The sequence below is a fragment of the Nasonia vitripennis genome (genome assembly GCF_009193385.2).
Source record: "Nasonia vitripennis strain AsymCx chromosome 2 unlocalized genomic scaffold, Nvit_psr_1.1 chr2_random0012, whole genome shotgun sequence".
In the NCBI taxonomy this organism is placed as follows: domain Eukaryota; kingdom Metazoa; phylum Arthropoda; class Insecta; order Hymenoptera; family Pteromalidae; genus Nasonia; species Nasonia vitripennis.
The window spans coordinates 350,137-374,459 of NW_022279619.1; the positions used below are offsets into that span (position 1 = coordinate 350,137).

Consider the following 24,323-nt stretch of genomic DNA (forward strand, 5'->3'; position numbering starts at 1 on the left):
ATTTATTTATTTTTAGGGGTTCCTAGTGTTCGTCCATTTATTATTATGGGGTTTGATAATGTTGATTTTTTTTTATTATTATTTGGTTTTAGTTGGTTGTTTGTGGAAATTTGGTTATAGGGATTGGATGGTGTGGGTTAAACTTTGTTGTTTGAATGTAGTAATTTGTGTTTATGAAAGATATCAGTCATATGACGTGAAAATTAGCGAGAAAAGAAATTAAGTGTGTTGAAATAATTTAACAAAAATTTCAAAGTTCTTACGTGATTGTATATGAAGCGTCACTCGGTTTTATTTAATTTTGTTAAATATAAAAAGAATTAGATGAACACGATAAAAAAATGGGATTCTAAACAATTATTATTATGTTTATCAAAAATAATTAAAATAATCAAAATAATTAAGTACCTCTTGATTGAAGAAAAACGAATTAATAATGAAGTATAATTCCAAAAACAAAAGGAAATTTTAATATTGTTCTTAAATCTACAAAAAGTTTAATTAAGAAAACCTTTAATCAACAATTGTTACTTCCTAAAACGCAAAATTCTCTTAATGAAATAATTAAAGTAAGAAAAAAATTATTTATTTGTTTATGTAAAAAGAAGGTTAAATTAACGTGATTTCAAATCTATGTCAATTAATAATAATTATTATTGTCATAAAACCCTTAAAATGCTAATTCTTTGCATTCATTATTCATTGCACTCAAGATGACTGCCGCGCGCTCTCTCTGCTTCTTGACTCTACTCCGACTCGACCGCGTCAGTTGCGCGCGCCTAGTCTCGCACCGCTGTAAAGTCCCTGCACGCGCCTAGTAACCACGCTCGCACGCATGCAACTGCGCCCGCATTCGCTCTGAACAAACACGTGTCATCGGCTGCTATGCTGCAATGGCTAACCTCACCCGCGTCGCGTCGCGTACTTTCTCCTTCAATTATTGTTATTAAATCGCGGTGAAAATAGTGCGCACGTGTAATCTGTAAATTCGCAAGTGTGTCCTTTACATGTGACAGTGATTTTCGGAAGGTGTTTATTGGCAAAAAGTGGAAATATAAGTGTGGGCCCAGGACTCTCTAGCCCAAGCAGTACAACCAGTTGCTGCTCACTAATTAGATAAGTTTTCCTGACAATTTATTCAAACATAGATCGTTTGCATAACACTAGGGCTTCTTGCTTTGTGTTAAATGACTTTTTACTTGTTCTTTTTACTTGTTCTAGGATGGCGCAAGATTCTCAATGGCCTCTTTTCACCTGCAACGACTTAAGAAAATGCACGCAAGTATGAAGTTTTGAGTATTGTCACACGCTTCATTTCCTTAAATATTGTAATTTTGCCTTTTATATTGCTTGAATAAGTTATACAGGTTGGCTTTTACATAAACAATGCTATTTATCTTAGATTTTTGTTCATTTGCAAGTTTTCGTTTAAAATTATCAAAATTGTTAATTTTCTGACTTTGATGTTAAAGTATATTGACAGTCAATTAAAACACACGTTAAAAATAATTCATTAAGTCTATTTGTGTGAAGTTTTCCTTCTTTGAAGCGATTACTAAACCATATGATAAGAATTCCTTTTTCAAACTTGCTTTTCGCCTACAATTTCAATTCTACTTTCTAATTGTGAGAAAGGTTGTGCATTAAAATGATTCTGCAATATATTTACAACTTATTTGGTCCTTGTAGGGTCGAGGAAATTGTATAATAAATGTTGTTCACGGGGTCAAAGTGAAATTACCTATTGAGACTTCCACGATCAACGTCAACACAACGATTTCTTTGATTCTATGCAGTGATCAACAATGCTACAAGGTTAAATAGACCAGATGAGTGTTTTTTTCTTTTATTGTACGTGCTTTTACTTGGAATTTTTAAGTGCTCGCAAGTGAAATTAGCCTCGACGCGTTCAAAATTCCTCTCTCTCTCTCTCATAAGTGATGTGAAAATAAAAATGTACGTATGTGTATTTCTAATGAACAATTTGAAATCAGGTCTTTACTGGACAACAAAGCTACATGTTCTTCTTTTAACGCGTTTTTCTCAAAAAGAAATTTTTGTATAAAAATTAATGGGGCCAATTTGTTCGTATTTCCCCTTTGGAGTGTTTTAAAATCAAGTGTCTTTTCAAATTGAAACTAATTGCAGAAAAGTGTTTAACTATATTATGTGTGTTTCTTTATGATTGATTAACTTTTCAGTATTAGGTATATAACTTTTATATAGGAGGGACTCGCACGAGTACTTAAAAGTGCGCTTTTAAAAAGGACTTTCTTTTCCTACTTGTTTTCATAAATCTCAAACAATGAGTGTGACTTTACCGATTTGTTGTCAGTCGTACTCTTACTCATGAATCAATTTGTTCCTAATAACCTCTGATACCAATTTTGATTTTTGTTTTATTTTATAGCATGGGACATATACTTCTGGTCCTGAACAGTCAACTCTCACCTTTGCTGTGAAAATCGAATTTCCGCACCAGACCACCTGCGTAATGAAAACGCTCTGGTTCGATTTGGCTGGGAAATGCCAATGATTTTTAATCTTTGTCGACCAGATTGAGGTACGTATGTTATACTTATATGAACTTCGCTTGTGTTTTCTTTCCCTTTATATAAAAAAACTAACGGGCCCTTCCCTCTAAAGTAACACAGCTTTACCAACTTGTTGTCAACTGTATTATATAAATTTTTATATTATATATATTTTATATTAAAATCTTAAATATTTTAGTCGTTATCATTCGGGGTCCTTTCACAAGCAAAGTCTTCGTTCCTTTTTTTTTTTGATAATTGTGAAATTACTTTTGTCGAAATTTATAACAATTAGGATATTTTTAGCTAAAATAATTTTATTTTCAGCAAATTTTTGGAGATTTGAAAATTTCTCTTTTTGAAATTTAGATCCTCGATAATTTTTCTTTTCGATTCGAATATTTTCCTAACACGTTTTTCTTCTCAACAGCCTGAACGAACATGGACAAAGCAACGATTGATTTCGAATTTGGGAAAACCGAAGCTCGCAAGATGGCCGCCCCTTTGACTCTCCACGCGCGTTGGACAGGCACAAAGGCTCTGATGACGCGACGAAAAGCTCCCAAGCGACGCTTTCGACTATGCTGCGCGCAGTTTGAAATTCGACACTTGCCTTTGTTACGGTGCCTCGCGTGATTTTACTTCTAAAGAATTTTCTTTTTAATCACTTCGCGTTCATTTATTTTATTTCAACATTTAATTTTCACGATTTTTCTAAATTTTAATTTTTTTTTATTTTAGCGTCGCGGGTACTGCATTCACGTTAATATTAGTATATTGTGGTCCAAAAGAAAAGAGAATCAAATTTGCTTTGAGTTAGGCAAAATCTCGGTGGGACCTCCAATTTTTGTTAGGTGGAAACTTGAAGATTTTCCCCTTTTATGTGAGTCTGCCTATCTGACACGTTCTACAGGTGTCCAGGGTGGAATCTGGTCAGGATCCGTATGCCTGCCTGCAAGTGTCTTTTCTTTCCTTTTGGTAGTTGCCCAAATTAATATTTACGAATCTTACCTTGTGATTTTTCTCTCCGAACTATCCTTCCTAGACCTTCCTTTCTTTTGTTATCTTGGGATTTTTGGGAATGAGTGACTTTGGATAATGTATATATATTGAACAAACTATATGGTCCAATTGTATCTGTATTTCCCCTTTATGAAACTGTTTACAATGCTTACAGAAAATTCTCGTTTAAAATCTGAAAAATAAATTCTGTTATCCCTGAATAATTAATTTGAATCTGCGAATTGGAAACTAATTAAAACAAATCTAAATTTTTGTATGAAATTCTGAGTATAACTTCGAAACTATATTGGTCCGCCGGCTTCTGTGCCCGATCACGGAGTGCGAGAGCAGCGTGGTTCGAGAGCGCTCGGAAGAGGTTCCGGACCTCCCACGCCGTCGCCAGCTTACTTCCCCTTAGCCGCGTTACAGTGTCGACGCTTATTGCACTTATTAGACCTTACGGGGCCTGGCAACTAGTTGCGTGCCGAAACTGCAACGTAGCTCCGCACGTGCGCCTCTAGCCGTTGGCGGGGAAGTTGTTTAGGTTAGCGAGATTCTTAGCCACTTGATACTTTTGTGGCCTTGAGTCTCGATGTACCTTTATACGTGTAGAACTTTCTCGACTCTACATTTGAAATTATTATTTCAAATGCGAATCGGGAAAGTTGTCACGTAACAAGAATATTTTTATTTCCAGTAGACGATGTCCAGGTGTCCAAATCACCACCCGGATGGTGAGACATGGTCTATGATGCAACGCACTCAGTATACAACAAATATACCAAAAGAATATTTTTACTTCCAGTAGATGATGTCCAGGTGTCAAAATCACCTTCCAGATGAGGAAACATGGTTTATAATAAAACACACTCAGTATACAACAAATATACCAAATGAATATTTTTACTCCCAGTAGACGATGTCTAGGTGTCAGGATGATCCTGGGGTTAATCCATTATAAATGTAGTGATGATGTATGTTGCTACCTTCCAAGTTAAACAAACTTTAACCACAAAAAAACACATTTATAATCATAAATGTTATATCAGCGTCAGAATTCCAGGAAGACTCAAATTCCAAGAAGTCTAGAAAAATTCCCTGATAAACCCGGAAAGTGCAAAACTTAATCCTTACATTGAAATATCACAATATTGGTGCAGAAAAAAAAAATAAAATTAAACGGTAGAAATGTTCTCAAATGTTAGAACTAATGTGACAGTTATAAAAATTTCAATTGGAATTAAAGGGATTTGAATAAATTGAACTGGAAATGACGTTTTGGACACAAATTCAAGCAAATTAATATTATGTAGATATTGTCGATGCAGGATCCTTTGGCTAAGCCTATGGGTGGTCTAGTTACACCAACAAATCCAGGTTTATAACCTTTTTCTAGAAAATCGTACAGAAATTCTTAGCTCATGCAATCGCATTCTAACAGATTTACATTAAAATCGCCAATTACAAGATGATTTTTGATGTTTTTTTTTTATTAAGTATTTATTCAGATCCATTATAAATTCAGTCTTTGGTATTTCGTGAAATCCGTATATGGACGATATTTCAATATTACTATTACTATTTAACTTAATTCTAGTATTCACAATCTTAATTCTACCATATTTAACTACTTCGGTATTTTGTACTAAATTATTATTAACAAAGACTATAACCCCATCATTTTTATTAAACCTACTATCGTTGTAATAGCAATCATATTTCCCATTGGAACTTATCAGTTCATATATACTATGATTAACTTGTTCGAAAGTTTCAGTGCACATTACAACAGATGGTTTGATACTTAGACGCTCATATAAAATTTTAACTTTATCGAAATTAGCATTCATACCTCTAACATTTAGGTGCATAATTAAATCATTTTTATTACTAATTAATTTGTTAAAATTATCAATCATGTTACAAGTTCTCTCTTTCTAAAGTGAATCTTTACTTATAGTGTCTAAATAATCAAAAGTATATTAGATTGAATTTGCGTAGATAACGGCTGTTGTCTCGTTGCAGAATTCTGTCGACCTTGTTGTTGAGTTGTTACAGCTTTGATTCGATCTTGATTTTTCTTGGTTATATCGATTTCCATTGGACCTTGATCCTGTTGAGGTTGTTGATAAGTTACCATCCTTTTATGGTAACCTGGGATCACAGATAGTAAGGTAGGGTTCGTCAGATAGTCGATTCTTTCTATGCATAAGCTGATTTTCTTCTTGAATATGTTGCATAGGTTGTGATCACTAGAAACATGTTTAATGTCAAATGTGGTGTTGTAGTTAACATTTGAATATTCACAATTTAAGCATTTTATTATATTGTTTGTGAAGTCACTAGTCTTATGACTATCTGCACATTTTAGACGAACTGTATTATTTTTACATTTGTTTCCACTATGACCATATCTACCCCAGTTGAAACATGGTCTTATACTTAAATAGTCGTAGACTTTGCAGCTTTGGTATCCTACGAAGATTTTCTGTTATTCTCCTTGATGAACTTGTATACCTCAGGAGGAACCTGCATTAATACTGTCGTTCTATCACTACGTTTGCTTCTGTACATATGCAGGGCTAGGCCTTTATTTGAAAAACTGCTAAAGTTCCTCGAGTTTATATCACTCTCTATCTCAGCTTGACTTCAATTCAAGTAGTTGTCAAAACCAATTATTTTAATTATAGGATTTATAAGTTCTTTTTTCCTAACATCACAAACTCCTTCTAGGTTTTCCTTTAATACAGCTTCAGTTAGTTCAACACTATCACAATTTACACAGTTAATAACTAGTTCTTTTTTTTTTGTTACATATTTTTCATTCTTTTTCATATCTATAGTCTCATTGCCCATGTTAGTTACTGTTAATATTGGCACTTTTTTACGGAGTGGTTTTGGCTGGTTTATCACCTCAGCATAGGATACTCTAGGTAATACACTATCATACTGTTTGGTTACAAGTTTTTCCTTCGATAAATTATTTTTTTCTCCCAGTTCTTCGACTAGTAGCTTCAATAGTAAACTTTCAGCTTTCAATATGTTGTACTTCTCATTAAAATCACAATCCTGTAGATCTTGTGCTGAACTAGTTACTTCCTTTAAGAGTTCTTTCCTTACTTCTTCGGATTTCTTTAATTTGATTTGCGCAATTAACACTTTTTCTGACACACTTATGCTGTCGTTCTCAATTTTTGAGGTTATGTCCTTGTAGCTATGTTCTGGGCAAACTATTAAGTTGTTACTCTCTTGCCAATAATTTTTTTCTTTTTGCGCTAAGCAGCTCGGGTGATACGCTGCATCGCTGATAATGCAGACAATTGTTGTCGCTTTCGTTTGTTTATGGCAGTTGAAATAGCTGGGACACTTGTCGAGAGGCAACCGCACACTCGCCATGTTGGCTAGTATTTTAAAAATTTATAGTTCAAATAGTTAAAATATTGATCTAATAAACAGTATATTAATGATTTTTAGAATACTTTCAATCTTAATTATTTTACATAAAGAGCACCCGTTACAATATCAAATTATATGATTTTCATGAAAAAATTTAAACCTCAATATTTTAAATGCCATAGGGCCCTCATAACCTTATAAAATCATGAATTGTATTATAACATTCTGAACTTTAGTTGGCGAGTTACAAGGTTTAACCAAAATATTAATTTTTGTTATACAGGGTATACAGGGTGAGAGACAAAAAATTTGAATCCTTTGAACTAAACGGTTTTATAAGCTGCAAAAAAAACCTAACCAAGGTGATCAAAAGATCGATATTTTTCATAATTTACAACTTAATCAAAGCCTTTTGAACATAGAAAACACATTTTTTTTAGTTTTCGATTTTTAGCTTAATAACTAAACTTTACAGCGAACAGATTTTATCGTTTTTTATTTACATAAATTTTTTCAAAATGTTTGACGATTTAGTTTTGGAGATATTCAATTTTTTTTTAAATCATTTTTTTATCATAAAAATTAAACGGAACGGTCAATCTAAAAAATCTTGCAGGAAAAAGTAGGCAATTTTATGCTCTTTTAAATACACTATTGTTAAATATATTGTACAGATCATATTATCAAACAAAAAAGCAAAAATATTATTTCAAAACTCAAAAAATAGCTATAATATGGCAATAAAATGGTCAGAATCATAAAAACCGCGGCCAATTCATTAGCACGTAGCTTCCTCCAACTAAATTCATAGGTCTAATAAATAAATTTTGTTATAATATACAGTATAATCTGCCTGCTAATATATGAGGCCGTTTTTGATACATAATTTGATATATAAGTTTTGGATAGTTCATTGTCCAAAAGTTCAGACCCCTCTGTTTTTCATCATAAAATACGAACGCTGCAGTCAATTTTTTTTACAGTATATATATATATATATATATATATATATATATATATATATATATATATATATATATATATATATAGGTGAGACAATTTTACAAAAAAAAGTATATTTTTGTCAATGGCAAAAAACGCTTTCCTGAGGAGCTATGAATTAATTAATTTGTGCTAAAAACCCAAAAATGACCTAAATTGCCATCTTTGGCTCCCTACCATTTTGGTAAAAAGTAATTTAAAAATCTGAAAAAATTCAGGTGCATTGAAAAATGTTTCTGGAACATATTTACCGTGGGTTAAAGAAAAAAAAAATTTTTTTGATCTTTGATTTGACTGAGGACCACCTATATATATATATATTTTTTTTTTCTTTAACCCACGGTAAATATGTTCCAGAAACATTTTTCAATGCACCTGAAGTTTTCAGATTTTTAAATTACTTTTTACTTGTTAGGTAATTTTTGGGTTTTCAGCACAAATTAATTAATTCATAGCTCCTCAGGAAAGCGTTTTTCGCCATTGACAAAAATATACTTTTTTTTGTAAAATTTTCTCAAATATTTAATAAAAATACCCTTAAAGTCATATATATATATATATATATATATATATATATATATATATATATATATATATATATATATATATATATATATATATATATATGTTATACCTATCTTGTAAGCCATTTAAATACTAATATTGGTGAAAGTAAGATTTCGATCCGGACACGAACACCAAAAAATTCACGGAGATACCTTCTTATAGTGCAAAAGTTCCTCTTATGGATTCCAGAATGGCAGCTGTATCTTTAGCTAAAAATGAAGATATTCATAAATTTGTGCTAAAATTATTAAAATTTATATTTAATTTAATTTAGCAAACATCAAAATAAAGAGAGTGACCGTAGGAGAAAATTGTTCCTTTAATGTCCATCATTGACTGAAAATCAAAAGCTTAGTGATAAATTATTTAAATACATCTTTGCTTATCGAAATAAATTGCATCACTTGGATCATCGCTAAAAAAATTATAAAACTTGATTTTATTGTTACAAATATTCCTACTTAAGTCAAGGAATTGTAAATATATTATCTCTCTTGCAAAAAGTTATAACATAAATCATACACCCGATCGAAATTTTTCAAAGTCAGTGGATAATTAAGTTATTTTTTGCTCCCTACCATTTAGGTAAAAAGTAATTTAAAAATCTGAAAGAATTCAGGAGCATTGGAAACTGTTTCTGGAACATATTTACTGTGGGTTAAAGAAAAAAAAAGTTTGATCTTTGATTTGACCTATATGTGTGTGTGTGTATATATATATATATATATATATATATATATATATATAATCCCACGAAGGAGGAGGAGACAAGGAGGAGACGATAAGAGGAAGCAAAAGTTTTGAGAAAAATCGGTCTTTACATTTTAGCTCTTTACTTCAGAACCGCTTAAAGAAATCGTTTAAAATTTTAGCATCTATTTTTATTGTTAATCACCAAATAAAATTTTTAAGCATTTGACTATATTGTTTTAGAGATATAAGAATTAAAAAAATTTTCAAAAAAAATTGAAACCTTGATATTTTAAGAACCATAGGGGTTCAAAAGCTGCGCAATGATTTTAGCCAAAACACATAAAATATCGAAAAAATTAGTAGTCAAATTACTCGAAATTTGAATGGGATATAGTATGATACATGACCCATGGACGTGATTTTTTTCGTGATGTTATGATGTTTAGTTTCAGAGATATGAATTTTTTTTTTAAAATCACCTTTTTCTATTTATCAGCCGAACAAAGCAGTTAATCCCAAGGACCAAACGAGGAAAAGTAGGTAATTTTGTTCTTTTACCTCAATGGTTTGTAACAATGGAATGATTAAAAAAACGCAAAATAGTGTTTTTCAAAAATAAAAAAATGGCCACAAAAAAAAATAGTTGAGAAAATAAAAAATAACTGTTTTTCCCGAATTCAAAATACAAAAATAGATATGCATGTCAAATTTAATTGATATTGACGGAGTATTTTTAAAAATATTACATATTTAGTAAAGTTTCTTCTTCCTGGAGTGATTTTATTGTGGCGCCTTCCCTTAGTACCATTTCAACTGCTTCTTGGAAGTCCGAGGTTTTGACTTCTTTTGTGCATTTAAGCTCTATCAAAAGATCGCCTGCAACTGTTCTGCGGATTTTATTTACACTATTCCCTAGTGTGTTAAGTGACGGAGCAGCTTTCATTTTGGACAAAATGTCTGCATAGCTCTTTCCTTCTGCAGCCTTGATGATTGAAATTAAGTGTGTTGCAATAATTTAATAAAAATTTTAAAGTTCTTACGTAATTATATATGAAGCGTGCCCCCTTCTCCAGGTGGGCAGCTGTCAGCTTCTTGTTTCTAGTTGCAAATTCGGTATTGATCCCTTCGGATGACCTCCTGGAGTCATAACACGTGTCTTGTCTGTTGTAATTGTGTGCGTGGCTGATTGGATGTGCCATTGCGTTAGTGGTAGTCTCATGTTGTCGAATCCATACAGACATACCATATCATACGTTATATAGGATGTCTGCCGTACCGACGAAATATTGTAATTTCACTTCCTATATTGTTTGAATGAGTTATGTGGGTTGGCTTTAACATGAACAAGGTCTTTTCTCTTAGATTTTTATTCATTTGCAAGTTTCCGTTTAAAATTGTTAAAATTGTTAATTTTCTGACTTTGGTGTTAAAGTATATTGACAATAAATTAAAACATACGTTAAAAACAATTTATTAAGTGTAAAATTTCCTTTCTCTGAATCGATTATTAAGTCATGTGATAAGAATTCCTTTTCAAACTTGTTTTTTCACATACAATACTGACTCTACTTTCTAATTGTGGGAAAATTGTGTATTAAAATGATTATTCAATGTATTTACGACTTATTTGCTCCTTCTAGGGTCAAGGAAATTGTGCAATAAATGTTGTTCACGGGGCCAAATTGAATTTACTGGTTAAAACTTCCACGATCGACGTCAACGTTAGAATTTCTTTGATTTTATGCAGTGATCCACAATGTTACAAAGCCGAATAAACCAGATGAGTGTTACTTTTAGTGTGTGTGTGCTTTTACTTTGTTTTCTACAAGTGTTTCCAAATGAAACTAACTTTGACGCGTTTCAACATTTGTCCTTTTTATAAATGATAGAGAAAGTAAAAAGTGTTTGTTTGTGTATTGGTAATAAACAATTTTCAACCTTTTCACTTTCTTAAATGCTGGTGAGACCAATTTGGTTACATTTTCATTTTTAAAGCATTTTAGTATGACGTGTTTTTCAAATCAACACTACTCACAGAAAAATGTTCAAATGCCATGCATATCTAATTGTCTTAACTTAACTTTTCAATGTATAGATGCATAAAAAGGGACTCGCACGAGTACTTTAAAGTGCGCTTTTGATGAGGGGCTTCCTTTTCCTACTTCTTCTCACAAACTTCAAACAATGTGACTTTACCAATTTGTTGTCAGTCGCAGTCTTTCTTTTATTTCTGATGACCTCTGATACCAATTTAGAATTTTGTAGTATAGAGCCAATACTTTTGGTCCTGAATAGTCAATTCTCAGTACTATCGTGAAAATCGAATTTCAGCACCAAAGCACCTTCGTAGGAAATCACTCCAGTTCGACTCTGGTTGGGAAATGATAGTGATTTTTAATCTTCGTCGACCAGATTGATGTATATATATCACACTTATATTGACTTAGCATATATTTTCTTTCTTTTTATATAAAAAGTAACGGGCCCTTCTTCTAAAGTAATACAGCTTTACCAACTTGTTGTCGACCGTATTATGTAAATTTTATATGTTTATGAAATATTTTATTTGTTTTATATTAGAATCATAGATGTTTTAATTATTATCATTTACAAGCAATAATTTTGTTCTTTTTAGAAAATTGTGGAATTACTTTTGTTATAATTTTAAGAATTAAAATGCTTGACTAAAATGATTTTATTTTCAGCAAATTTTTGCAGGTCTGAAAATTTCTTTTAAAAATCTGGATCATCAATTATTTTTCTTTTTAATTTAAATACTTTTCTAACACGTTTTGTTTTTTAGCAGGTCATTTGGACAAAAAGAGAGCAACAAGCTTCCAAAATGGCCGCCCCCTCGACTATGCACGCGCGTTGGACCGCACAAAGGCTCTGACGTCACAGCACGACGTCAAGCTCTCCAAGACTATGTGCGCAGTTCGAAATTTGACACTCGTCTTTGTTTCAAGTATCGCGCGTGATTTTACTCTTAAATTCTTTTTTACTTTTTTACCTCACGTTCACTTTTCCGTTTTAATTTTTACGATAGTCCAAAAGAAAGGAAAATCAAATTTGCTTTGAGATAGGCAAGAGCTCGGCGGGACCTCCAGTTTTGGTACGGATAAAATTTGTTGTTTTATCTTTTTTTATGCGAGTTTGCCTACTTAACACGCTCTACAGATGTCCAGGGGAAATCTAGTCAGGATTCGTGTCCCTGCCTGCAAACGTTTTCCTTTCCTTTTCGTGGTAGTCCAAATTAATAATTAGTTGAAGACTTTCCTAGATGGCTTACTCTTCCTTCTTGTATTTTATATTATATATATTTTATATTCCTTCTTATATTATATTTTATATAAGAAGGAAGAGTAAGCCATCTAGGAAAGTTTTTTCTTTTCTTATTTTGGAAACTTGGAGTAAGTGGTTTGAACAAATTTAAAATAACAAAAGGCTATGGACCAACTGATTATGTCTTTTCTTCCAAAGAAATTTTGTACACAAGTGAATGAATCTCTTAGATTGAATCTTGGAAATAAGCGCTATTAAATCTAACTAAAACAAATCTAAATTTCTGATGAAAATCTGATGAAAATTCTAAGTGTCCGCCGACTTCTACGTTCGATCACGGAGTGAGAGCAGCGTGGCTTGAGGGCGCTTGGAAGTGGTTCCGGACCTCGCACGCCGCCGCCAGCTTACTTCCCCTATGCCTCGTTACAATGTCGATGCTTGTTGCACTCATAAGGCCTTACGGGGGCTGACAACTAGTTGCGCGCCGAAACTGCAACGTAGCTCCGCACGTGCGCCTCTAGCCGTCGGCGATGTTGGATTGTTTGGATCAGCGAGATTCTTGGCCACTTGATACTTTTGTGGCCTTGAGTCTGGCTGTACCTTTATACGTGTGGGACTTTCTCTAAGCAACACTTGAAATTATTATTTCAAATGTGGATTCAGAAAGTTGTTACGTAACATTATGATTTAAATTTAAATTCAAATTCAAAGAATGTATTGTTATTGAGTAATACTATGTAGTTATTAAAAAATATATTTATTTTGATGCGATGTGATGTATTGAACATAATACCGAAGGGATTAGATTTTATTTACGACGGACAAAACACCAGAGAAAAAGGACTAAATTTGACGTTAAGACACAATTATATCACTATAGACGATAAATGAGAAATTGCGAAATGTTCGTCGTAGTGATGGTCATTGTTTTTTAGATGCTCTTTACATCGAGATCTGACAATGAGACGAATCCTCTCTTCAAAAAGTGAGGGGCTTTGTTGTGAAGCATTTAATTGACGTCCAGTCGCCTGGTATAAGAATTTAGGAACGAGAATTAGAAACGCGAATTTTATTACATAATCTACAAACGCGTTAAACTGTTAGTGCTCAGTAGGCGACAAAATTTAAAATCATTCTGGAAAGGTATAATTGATAACAGGATAAGGAGTGAGCAAAGTGCACTTAGATTTTCTTGCTAACTTAAAAAAAGCGTGATATAATATAGATGTTGATGTCATGTTAATTAAACTGCTTCGATTGGTTGTTCGAGTCATACAACAGATATTAGATATATCTCATTGGAATTGTTTTAACTCGGTTTTATAATATTCTTAACGCAGGATCTATCGCCATATTATGACGCGTTTATCAAAGTTACTATGTCAGTTATATAAGTACTATTATTTAATTTAATGGTGTTACCTATCGATCAAATATAAGTTTATACATATTTTATTTTTAATATATTTCCATTTTCTAAAATATCATTTATTGTTTTTCATTATTAAATATATTTAGTTTTAATAAAAATGGTATATTTTATACCTAAGACGAAAATCACTGGTAAAATTTTTACTTGTCCAGTTTTTTAGGTTATTAAACAATAACCAATTCTCTTCACGTATATTACACGATGAAAACTGGGTAAAATTGATCCATAATTTAGGTTACACATTTTTTACTGATACATAACCATTCGACACTTATTATTATAGCAAATAGCAAAACAGGGTCTATGATACAATGCACTATAAGTATACAACAAATGTACCAAAAAAAAATTATTAACTATAGCAGACAATATCCAGGTATCAAAATCACCTCCCGAATGGCGAGACATGGTCTAGGATACAAAGCACTAAGTATACAACAAATATACTAAAAAAAATTTTCATTTTTTGTAGACGATGTCCAGGTGTCAGGATGATCCTGAGGTTAACCCATTATAATTGTATTACAGACTATTACTGAGTATTAATAAATCAAATATAATTATTTATGTAAAAAATTAAATTAATTTGAAAAGATTTCCGAATATAATATGTTTTTCTATATATATTTGTATTAATGTACCGTTTTTTCGTTACTTTTTATCTTTTAATAAATAGTCATTATGTTCACAAATAGACTTTTTACTTAATTATAATTTCAAGTTATTTCTCGATGATGTTCATTAGACGACATATAATTGACCATGACCGAATACTGTAGTGCGCAGATATATTCCAACTTTGTAAAAAGATTGACATTCAGATTTGTTTATAGTCATAGCAAAACTTATTGGAATATCAAAGCAAATCTTATTTGAAATTGTCTTCTCATCGTACAAAACGGTATTTCATCTAACGATGGTCTTAGATCAAGTTGTGGCAATAAAACAATTTTAACAGAAAATTTACAGTAATGATTTCTCCAACTAATAAATGTCTTTTTATCTTTTTAATGATCATTTTTGTTCCATTATAAAAAGCACCATCGATATCCAAATTTCTTACACAATTAACCATTGTACCTATTTTCAATTTTAATTTATGTGGTTGTTAATCCATTTGGTGTCAGCAAAATTAAAACAAAAATGTTGAATTGTAATATTGCGAAAGATGATATTTGTAGTTAAAATATTGCAAAAGCGATATTTTTAGGAATTTCCAAATTTAGGTTTTCAATATTCTAAGACTTAAAATTTTACCTTTCGTTATAACTCAATTCGTAATGTATGCCTTTCATATACTTATTTTTCAAAATTTTTACCCTCACCCATCATTTTCACTTTCAATTCTGTCATTACTATAAAATACAAAACTCTTTGCATCAATTTTGTCATTTATACTTTCATTAATTTTTAAAATATCAGAATTAAAAGGCAATAAAATCACATTATTTTTCAAAGATTAATCATCTGGATAATTGTATGTCAAATATTTTCTATATTTAAATCATTATTAAAAATTAGTGTATCACGATACTAGTACGGTAAAGTAGTTTCACCCTCCTAGGGACAATATCGCCCAAGAGAAGCGAGGGTAATAAGTCCCCACGAGGGTAAAATTCCTTTACACCCCCCCCCCCCCACCCCTAGTATCGTACGATTTATTGTGAAACAACGTGCATAAACCGAGATTTAGCGAATGCATTTTTGAACGAGCGTGACTTAAACCGAGGCTTATGCCACAGCGTATTATAAAAATTCTAGAATTCTTCTTACATCATTTTGTAACTCAAATTTTGTTGCATTTTTATTTTCTCCTATATTGGGAACCCAATTTTTGAATTCATGATCTTTATTTTGTAATCTTTAATTTTCATTTAGTGATAATTTCATAAAAGATAACTATAATTTTCTTCTTTTTACACATAACTTTATTATTTTTGTTTGATTGCCATGGCGTATTATAGGGAGTGTTTGTCTGAAGTCACCAGACGTAACGATGATTTTCACTTCGAAAGGATTCTTATTATTACACAAATTTTGTAAAAATGTATTGATTGCTCTGATAGAATGTCTATATACTATCGATATTTCATCGATTTTCAATTAGGAAAATAACATTATACTAGCAGAGTCACCTAACTCCTAACGTCGCTTGGTTAATTAGGTGTATATATTTATAGCTCTAAAGAAAATGAAAAAGTAATAAGATTATAATAATAACTACAAAAAATTAAAAGTTTACGCTGTAACAAATTTGTAATGAATTTTTAATAACGAAATTGGATGCCATGATCGATTTCGATTTCAATAAATCAGCAATTATGGAGAATGATGTAGGTGGCATGAGTGAAATATGTGAATTCTGTAATGCTAAACATTTCAAATTCGGAATATTATGTGATAAGAAGATTTCTGATTGTTGCAATAGAGAAAACGTTGTATTATCTGACAATATCACTTATCTTTAACGTTTAAAAGAATTAGTTTCTGGAAATACTGACAAAAGTAAACACTTTTTAAATACTATTAGAAAATATAATAATGTACTTACCTTCGCAAGTTTTGGAGCTAGATTTGACGCTCGTTTCGGTAAAGGCGCTCAAGTTATTTAAACGAGTGTTCAAATTTTCCTCAATATTTATACTTTACATCTAGAAAAAAACGAAGCCAGAAGATATGGGCAACTATACATCATTGATAATAAAATCGCCTCGCAATAACGATTACAAACTAATGTGTGATGTTCTTTAATGCTATTAAAGAAATTAGATAATTTTTTTCGAAAAGTCAACAAGTACACTAAATCATACAAAATGATAAACGAAGTTGAAATGGAAAAACAAAATCGTTTGGAAAACAACAATGTTGAGTTTAATAGTAAAGAAATTATAATGTATTTAACACGCAATTCTAATCATTATAAACGTAGATATAACGTAGCTAAATGTGATGAAGTAGCTGTAGTATTTGTACAATATAAACAATATATATTTACTAAAATTTCGGAAAATTAATTCAACAATATATTGTTGATGCTTGTTAAAAGTTAAAGGTTCACGATTATTTTGCTCCCTCCTAGAGAAAGCTTTGTAATAGTAAAATTTTGAGTTTTGTCAAAACTGCTGGAAAATACTTTTTGGTTAGAAGTTCAAATCAAGTGTTTTTATAAAATATCCGTATGGATTTGTGTGTGTTTTTTTTTCTTTCTCGGAGAAAGAGGTATTAGGAAAAATCTTAGAAAGACCATTGCATGACCTTGTTTATGGGGTCGTCGAAACAGCCCCATTCACAATGTCAGCCATGTGTCGGTAAAGGTGCTAGCTCCTTTATCGACACATCAATGCCCCTGAACCCCGCGGTACCACCGTCAAGCAATGCTTCGCGAGGGGGGGGGGGCGAAAGGCTTTTGCCCGCTTCTAGTTGATGTGGTCGTCATCACTATAGTTATCCTTCATTTTCTGCGTCGCACATACACATGTACGTACTCAGCCTCGTTGTCTTCTCCTGTCTTCTTCATTTTTCCTGACTTTCTTGAGAATGTCTGCTGCATAGTTGCTGACTGTGCACCATCCATCCTCTGAGGTCAGCATGGCCGTCATAATCGACTCAAGTATTAACATCTTTGGACGTTCGTCCAGGGATGTTCGAGGATCCTCACCAGGCTCGAGGTGTCGAAGAGATAAAATAACTCGTCGTTTATAAAAGAATACAAATTAGGAACTTTATTAATGTATAAGACTATCGATAGCTTGACTCTCTCTCTCTCTCTCTCTCTCTCTCTCTCTCTCTCTCTCTCTCTCTCTCTCTCTCTCTCTCTCTCTCTCTCTCTCTCTCTCTCTCTCTCTGCTCTGAAGCGCTGCGATGTTGCCTGTCGGGCGGTTCAGAGCGTTCTGACCCAACATGGCGCTCAAGCCTCGCCGCGTCGCCAGTTCGCCACCCATCGTGGCGGCTCGGAGGGGGCGCCGCGGGAGAGGCAGTGGCCGGATGGAGCGGCTGCTTACTCGAAGTCAGGCCTGGGTATCAGGCGCTGCTTTCTGCGGTGACTCCGGTGGTGGACAGCGGGAGCTCCCACACATCCTCTGTTGCATCCGAACATACTGGGCAGTTCGGATTGTCGTCTAGTTTGAACCGATGCAAATACGCCTAAAAACATCGGTGCTCGGTCAAAAACTGCGTGAGGCAATAGTTAACTTCATGTCTTCAGATCTGCTTCTGACTTTTGTCACTCGATCGTCGCCTAGCTTCGAATACGTCCTCTCTTTCCAACGCTAAGAGATCAATGGGTGGCATACATGCTATAATGCAGGCAGCATTGTCCGATACCGTACGGTAAGCGGACGCCACTCTTGTTGCACTTCGCCTATAACGGTAGTCGACTTTCGTGCATACGACTTTACTCGCATCGCATCTGCCCATATCGGGGCTCCATATAGCATAATCAATGTGGTTACACCGGCTAAGAGTAACCTTCGCTTCTGAGATGGCCCTCCTACATTTGGTATCAATCGTAATAGAGCAGCCCCAACTTTTGCTGCTTTATCACTGACTATTTCCAGATGCTGTTTAAAACTTAGTCTAGCATTGATGGTGATGCATAAGTATTTGATGGTTGGTTGAGAAATGATCTTATGTCCATCCACTGTCAGTATGATCTCCTCCATCTTCTTCCTACTGGAAATGAAGATGACTTCCGTTTTCTGGAAATTCTCTACTCAGGGCTTCTAGAATATCCTGCTTAGAGGTAAGCATATCCAGGTCTTTTATTCCAAAGACCACGCCTCTTGATTGTGGCTTCTTTTACCAGCACCGCTTTAATCGCTTTTGAAGTTCCTGCGTTTTCACTTCTTTGGTGCGTCGTAGCTCCAAAAAAAAATCTCCTGCTACCGTTTTGCGTACCTTATTTACGCTGTTACCAAGCACCTTTAGATTAGGGTCCACTTTTATTTTCCTCAAAATATTAGCGTACGAATTTCCTTCAGCAGCTTTTATAACAAGTGCATCAGGCCTGGTGAGTCTCTCTCGTGGTTTTCTAGTGCCATTTTTGTTCTTGGCACCAGTGCTTTCGCATATCATCTCTCTCGTCTTCTTTTCATTCTTTTTCTCCTTTTTGGTAATAACCGCCTGCGAGGGTGGGTCTGCCTTTTCTTCCGGAGACACCTGTGATTGGATTTTTGATGCGACTTCCACAGAGGCTACGTTCTTATTTTTCCTTGTTTTTTAGCGTAGTTTTCTTGTCGCGTTTTCACCTGGCTTGGTGATATTGCCGTACGCTTATTAAGCATTCTTGTCGTCACCTCGTTTGATGCTTCTATCGTCTGTGATGCCTTGTCTCCTTCTGAATATGATGCTGGTTCGGTGACATTTCCGCTGTTTTAGCATCAATCTAATGCTCTCCTTGCTCTTTTCCAGCGCCACTTGTCCTCCTTCAAGCCGCTTAACCTGGATCATAATCCCCGATAGATCGCTTTTAACCGGCTTATGAATGTTGGATGCGTTTGACACAACATTATCCATAGAGTCCAGCCTGTCTCGGATCTTCTCCCATATGCTTTCTCGTTCTCGCTCAGCATCCCGGATTGTATTCCAGATCTCGAGAGCTCCTTTTCCCGCTTTCTCTCCTTGCTTGATTGAATTTTCCATGCTTGATAATAGTTTTCATTCCGGTATGTGTCCGACCACCGTCGATCCCCCCGTCTATGGAGGCAGCTGACATGGCCCTAACACATGCCTGTAAGCGGTGCCAGACTGGGAACATTTTACTAGAGTACGCAATACTGCCCTAGCCCACCTTCACTCTCTCGAATCTCCCGACCAGAACAAAGTGCTTGGCTCTCTGATGAGTTTCTAGCAGACATCAAGAAATATCACGCACTCGCCTTAGCCGATTGACCGGTACTGGCTATATGACCGGCCTCCCGTCTTGCCGTCAGCAGGAGCCAAAGGTAGTTCTGGTCACTTTTGCTCGCAACCTCAGATTGCCTCCCCACCCAGGATCTCCTTTTGGCAGCTTACGGGTCGGACCACATGGCAAACGCGGCGGCCTGATTTAGTCCACGGAGCATATTTTATTTCTGCTTTACCCTCCAAGGTATATACCCAAGCGAGCTCTCCCTCATCCGCCACCCAGGGGATGCGCCATATACGGGTGTCAGAATAACCCGCGTGGTGTGTGTGGGTGTGTGAATGTGTGTGTATGTATACCGTAATATTTCTGGAACTACTCCATCAATATCAATAAAATTTGACATGCATATCTATTTTTGGATTCTGAATTAGGGAAAAACAGTTATTTTTTATTTCCTCAATTATTTTTTTATGGCCATTTTTTGATTTTTGAAAAACACTATTTCGCATTTGTTTTCAATCATCCCGTTGTTACAAACAATTCAGCTAAAATGCATTTGAAAGAGAATAAAATTACCTACTTTTCCTCGGTTGCTTCTCGGGAAAAGGTGATTTTTTAATTTATATCTCTGAAACTAAACATCAGAACCTCACGAAAATAATCATGTCGATGGAGCACGTGTCAAACTATATCCCATTAAAATTTTAAGTTATTCGACCACTTATTTTTTCAGTAATAAATTAAAAACTAAAAGAAATTAGTTTTTTTTTTGTGCCTCAATCACGGACGTAAAATGACTTTATTGCACTTGAGATTTTGGAAAAAGTAGATATTTTAGTGTTCTGGCTAAGTTTATTGCACAGCTTTCAAACCCCGATGGTTTTTACGATATTAAGGTTTCAATTTTTTTTTTAATTTTTAGATTCTTTATATCTCTAAAATATTGTAGTCAAATGCTTCAAAATTTTAATTGGCGATTCATCATAAAAAAATCTATCTTCTGCTAAAATTTTAAACGATTTTGTCAAGCGGTTCTTAAGTAAAGAGTTAAAATGTAAAAATCGTTTTCTCGAAAATTGCGCGAGCAACCTATCTGATAAATAGTCTGTTGTTTTGATAATAATTCTTAAACAATATAAATTTCTTAAAATAAACCATATGTTATAATCAAATAGATCTTTTTAACAAACATTACAATAAATTATATACTTTAAATAATGTATTACATATTTTTATTATAATATCTAAATATTTGTTATAAAAATGTATAGTTATATATAGTCCCACAAGCTGTGCGACTGCACACTCAAGGCTGATGTAAATTGTTAATATTTTATAATTCTTATCAATTATCTATAGTCATCCGTATTTATAAATCTCAAATGAGATCTCCACTAGGTATACTGCTATATTAGGTTTATTTCTGAAATACTTTTAATAAGTATGATATAATTGAAAATTCTTTCTGAAATAGTAAAACCTTATTAAAATAAAAATCAGCATTGAAGCATCTTGAGGAATATTTTGTGTCTTTTGAGTATTACCGTCTTATTTTTATCTATTTATAAAATTATAAAAATCCGTACGCAAAATCACAGATAAAATTTTGACGGAAGATCTCACTTGAGAATTTTAAATAAAAATTGGTAAAATAGTATATTTCTATACAAGTGCCTAAAAGTTGATTCTACACTTGTGAGATCGTCACTTTTGCTTCGCTCGACCGACAAACTTCCCACTCGTGTAGAATCAACTTATCGTGCTTAAAATAAATGTCGTGCTAATAATAAATGTGCTTAAACGCACGCGGTGCGTACGTAAAAGTGTATTTTCTCCACACCTGCACCGGAAGTACAATTTTCCTTCCGGGCGCCTAGAGAGAAATTTGCATTTTCGGTGCTGGTGTAAAAAAAAATAGTATACGTACCAAGGAAGGAAAATTGGACAGCCCATATCTCGTGTTTGTCACCCTCGCCTTTGACTTGGGTAGCAATTTGCACGAGATATGGACTGTTCAAGTTTTTTCCTCCTTAGGCCCGTAATCTACTATTTACGCACACTGTATCAAAAAATATTCTAATCGCTGACTTTTTAAATAATTTAGTATTGTATAAAATGATAATTAAATTAATTAATCTTTATGTGAGAATATAATATATGATATAAAATAAAATTACATAATTATTCATACTTATATTGATCCCTAGTGGAAAAAAAAATCTGCACATAACAGTTTTTACATGAAGTGTTTAGACTAAAACAGAAGATAACTGAACAAAACAGAAATTTTTAGCAAAAGAATGTCGGAATAGAGACAAAGACAACAGTTATTTACGGGTATTATTAGTTTTTTTTCAGTTTTCTTCCGTTTACTGCAGATGGTACCAGATTTTTACAATTTCAACAGTTACGATAATTTGATTCTATTGTGTTATTAAAAGAAAAATGGCGTGTTTTTAAAAGAAAAATCAGTATAAATCCGAAGATAACTGTTTGAATTAGGAAAAAAACTAGTGAATTTAGAAAATAACAATCATAAAATGAATAAAACTGTTTTAAACTATGAAAAACTGTTGTCTTCACTTATTAATAGTTATTGTCTTTTGCATTCATTTTTTATTTATTTACAAAATTGTAAAATTTTATACCTGAAAGAAACTGAAGCAAACTGAACAAAACTTTAGCAAACTAAATAAAACTGAAGACAACAGAAGATTATTTTTGTCTGTCTCTTAATTGCGAGATTTTTTTGCAGTTCATAACTGTTTTCCTCAGTTGTTTTCATTTTTCTTTTTCTCTAGGGATTTAATATATCGTTATCATTTAATATAAAATTAAATATTGTATTATGTATTACATTTTAGTACAGAATATTAATGTTACTAAAAAACCTTTTTTCAAAAGTAAAAACCTTGTCAAGAAAAAGTGAAATATATAAATATTAAAATGTCAAGTAAATGTTTTTTTTTTGCAATACGCACTAAGATAAAACTTAACTTAAAATAAGCTTTTCCAAAGAATATCTAAGTGCGTATAGCAAACAAAACACATTTACTTGACATTTTAATATTTATAAATTTCATTACTTTTTCTTGCTAAGGTTTTTATTTTCAAAAAAAGTTCACATCTTTTACACAGTTTATTTTCCTTGAATTTTTTATCTATTTGATAGAGCTTTGGGATTAGATTTTTTATCTATTTAATAAGCTTCTATTGCTTTGGGTATTGATCCTATCCCGCATATAATCTTATAGCATTATTATATGTACATAATATACAGGGTGGGCCATTTTAATCGAACCAGTCCAATAACTCCTAAATTAAGCCATGAACAGAAAAATTGTTCAGATGAAAGTTGTTCAGGATCAAGGGGGACATCTTTTTGTGCAATTAGTTTTGACCTTGAACTCAAATTTCAAGGTCATTTGAAGGTCAAATTTTTTTTTTAAATAGGAACCCCTGTTTTTGATAGCAGAAGAACAGGAAATTTTACGTCCGAAACGTCCGAAAGTCGACATCCTCTAAAAGCTCTGGCGGTCGATCTCTGAGCATTGCCAAATAGCTATTCTGGTTAACATTTTGACCGAAAAAATATGGCCCAATCAGGTAACCATTAATGATCCCACACCACACCATTAAACTCCATCGGTTTTGATGGTCAATAGCCCTGTACCAGTGGGGATTTACAGGTGACCAGTAGTGACTATTGTGCCTATTTATTTGACCATCACTGCGAAATATAGCCTCGTCAGAAAACATAATAAATCTGAAAAAATCTGGATCATTTTGTAAAACTCCTAAAGCCCTCTGGCAAAAGTTAATACGCATTATACAATGGCGTGGCCTCAGCTCATGAACTAATCTTATGTGGTAATCGTGATAGTGGAGATTATTGAGAATTCTCAATGCTGTTCTTCGTGGTATACCGAGTTCTCTTTCAATTTGTCGACTACTAATTTGTGGATTGAGATGAACAGCTGCTAAGGCGGCTATAACATTAGGATCATTTTCGTTGTATTCGTGGTGTCTGCGTTGACGACGAAGATGTCCATCACGAGCTCTTCGAAGTAATCTGAGTAATGTGTCGTGAGTAGGACGCCTTCTTAGAGGAAAGCGTTCAGCGTAGAGTCGCACCGCGGCTCTGGCATTGTTTTGGGTTTCGCCTAAGATCATTATCATATCAACAATTTCATTGGATTGATAATCGCCCATGTTGAAAATTTTGTTTATAATAAGAAAAACTATTTTATTTACATTCACTCTTTATTGAAATTTAAACTAAACCAAAATAAGAAAGTAACAACAAAAAAAGGAGGAATTTTTAAATCAAATTTGTAACTTCTTATTTTCTTACGTTAAGACATTGTGATTTAAATTGAAGACAGCGTGAGAACAATCGTTAAAATTCATATTAGATTAAAGAAATTCAACTTAAAAAAAAAAAACATCTAAACTGGAAGTGATGCACTTTGGCAAATACAATTATTAAATTTTTTTTTTAATATTACAAAAGCAAAATGCTGTTTAATATTTTATCTTAAATAATGTATTTTTTAACATCCTACCTTTA

At 33.2% G+C, this 24,323-nt stretch overlaps 1 protein-coding gene and 1 long non-coding RNA gene across 11 annotated transcripts in view; one reads left to right on the top strand and one right to left on the bottom strand.

Annotated features, from left to right (window-relative positions):
- The window catches only part of LOC116416609, a 233,330-nt gene extending 228,625 nt beyond the window's left edge, over positions 1-4,705 (bottom strand). The window contains exon 1 of the long non-coding RNA XR_004226954.2: positions 3,546-4,705. This is a non-coding gene — a long non-coding RNA (uncharacterized LOC116416609). The remainder of the gene's footprint in view (positions 1-3,545) is intronic.
- Positions 1-24,323, top strand: part of LOC107981573 (hepatocyte nuclear factor 4-gamma) — a 436,128-nt gene that overhangs the window by 301,061 nt on the left and 110,744 nt on the right. The window lies entirely within an intron of this gene.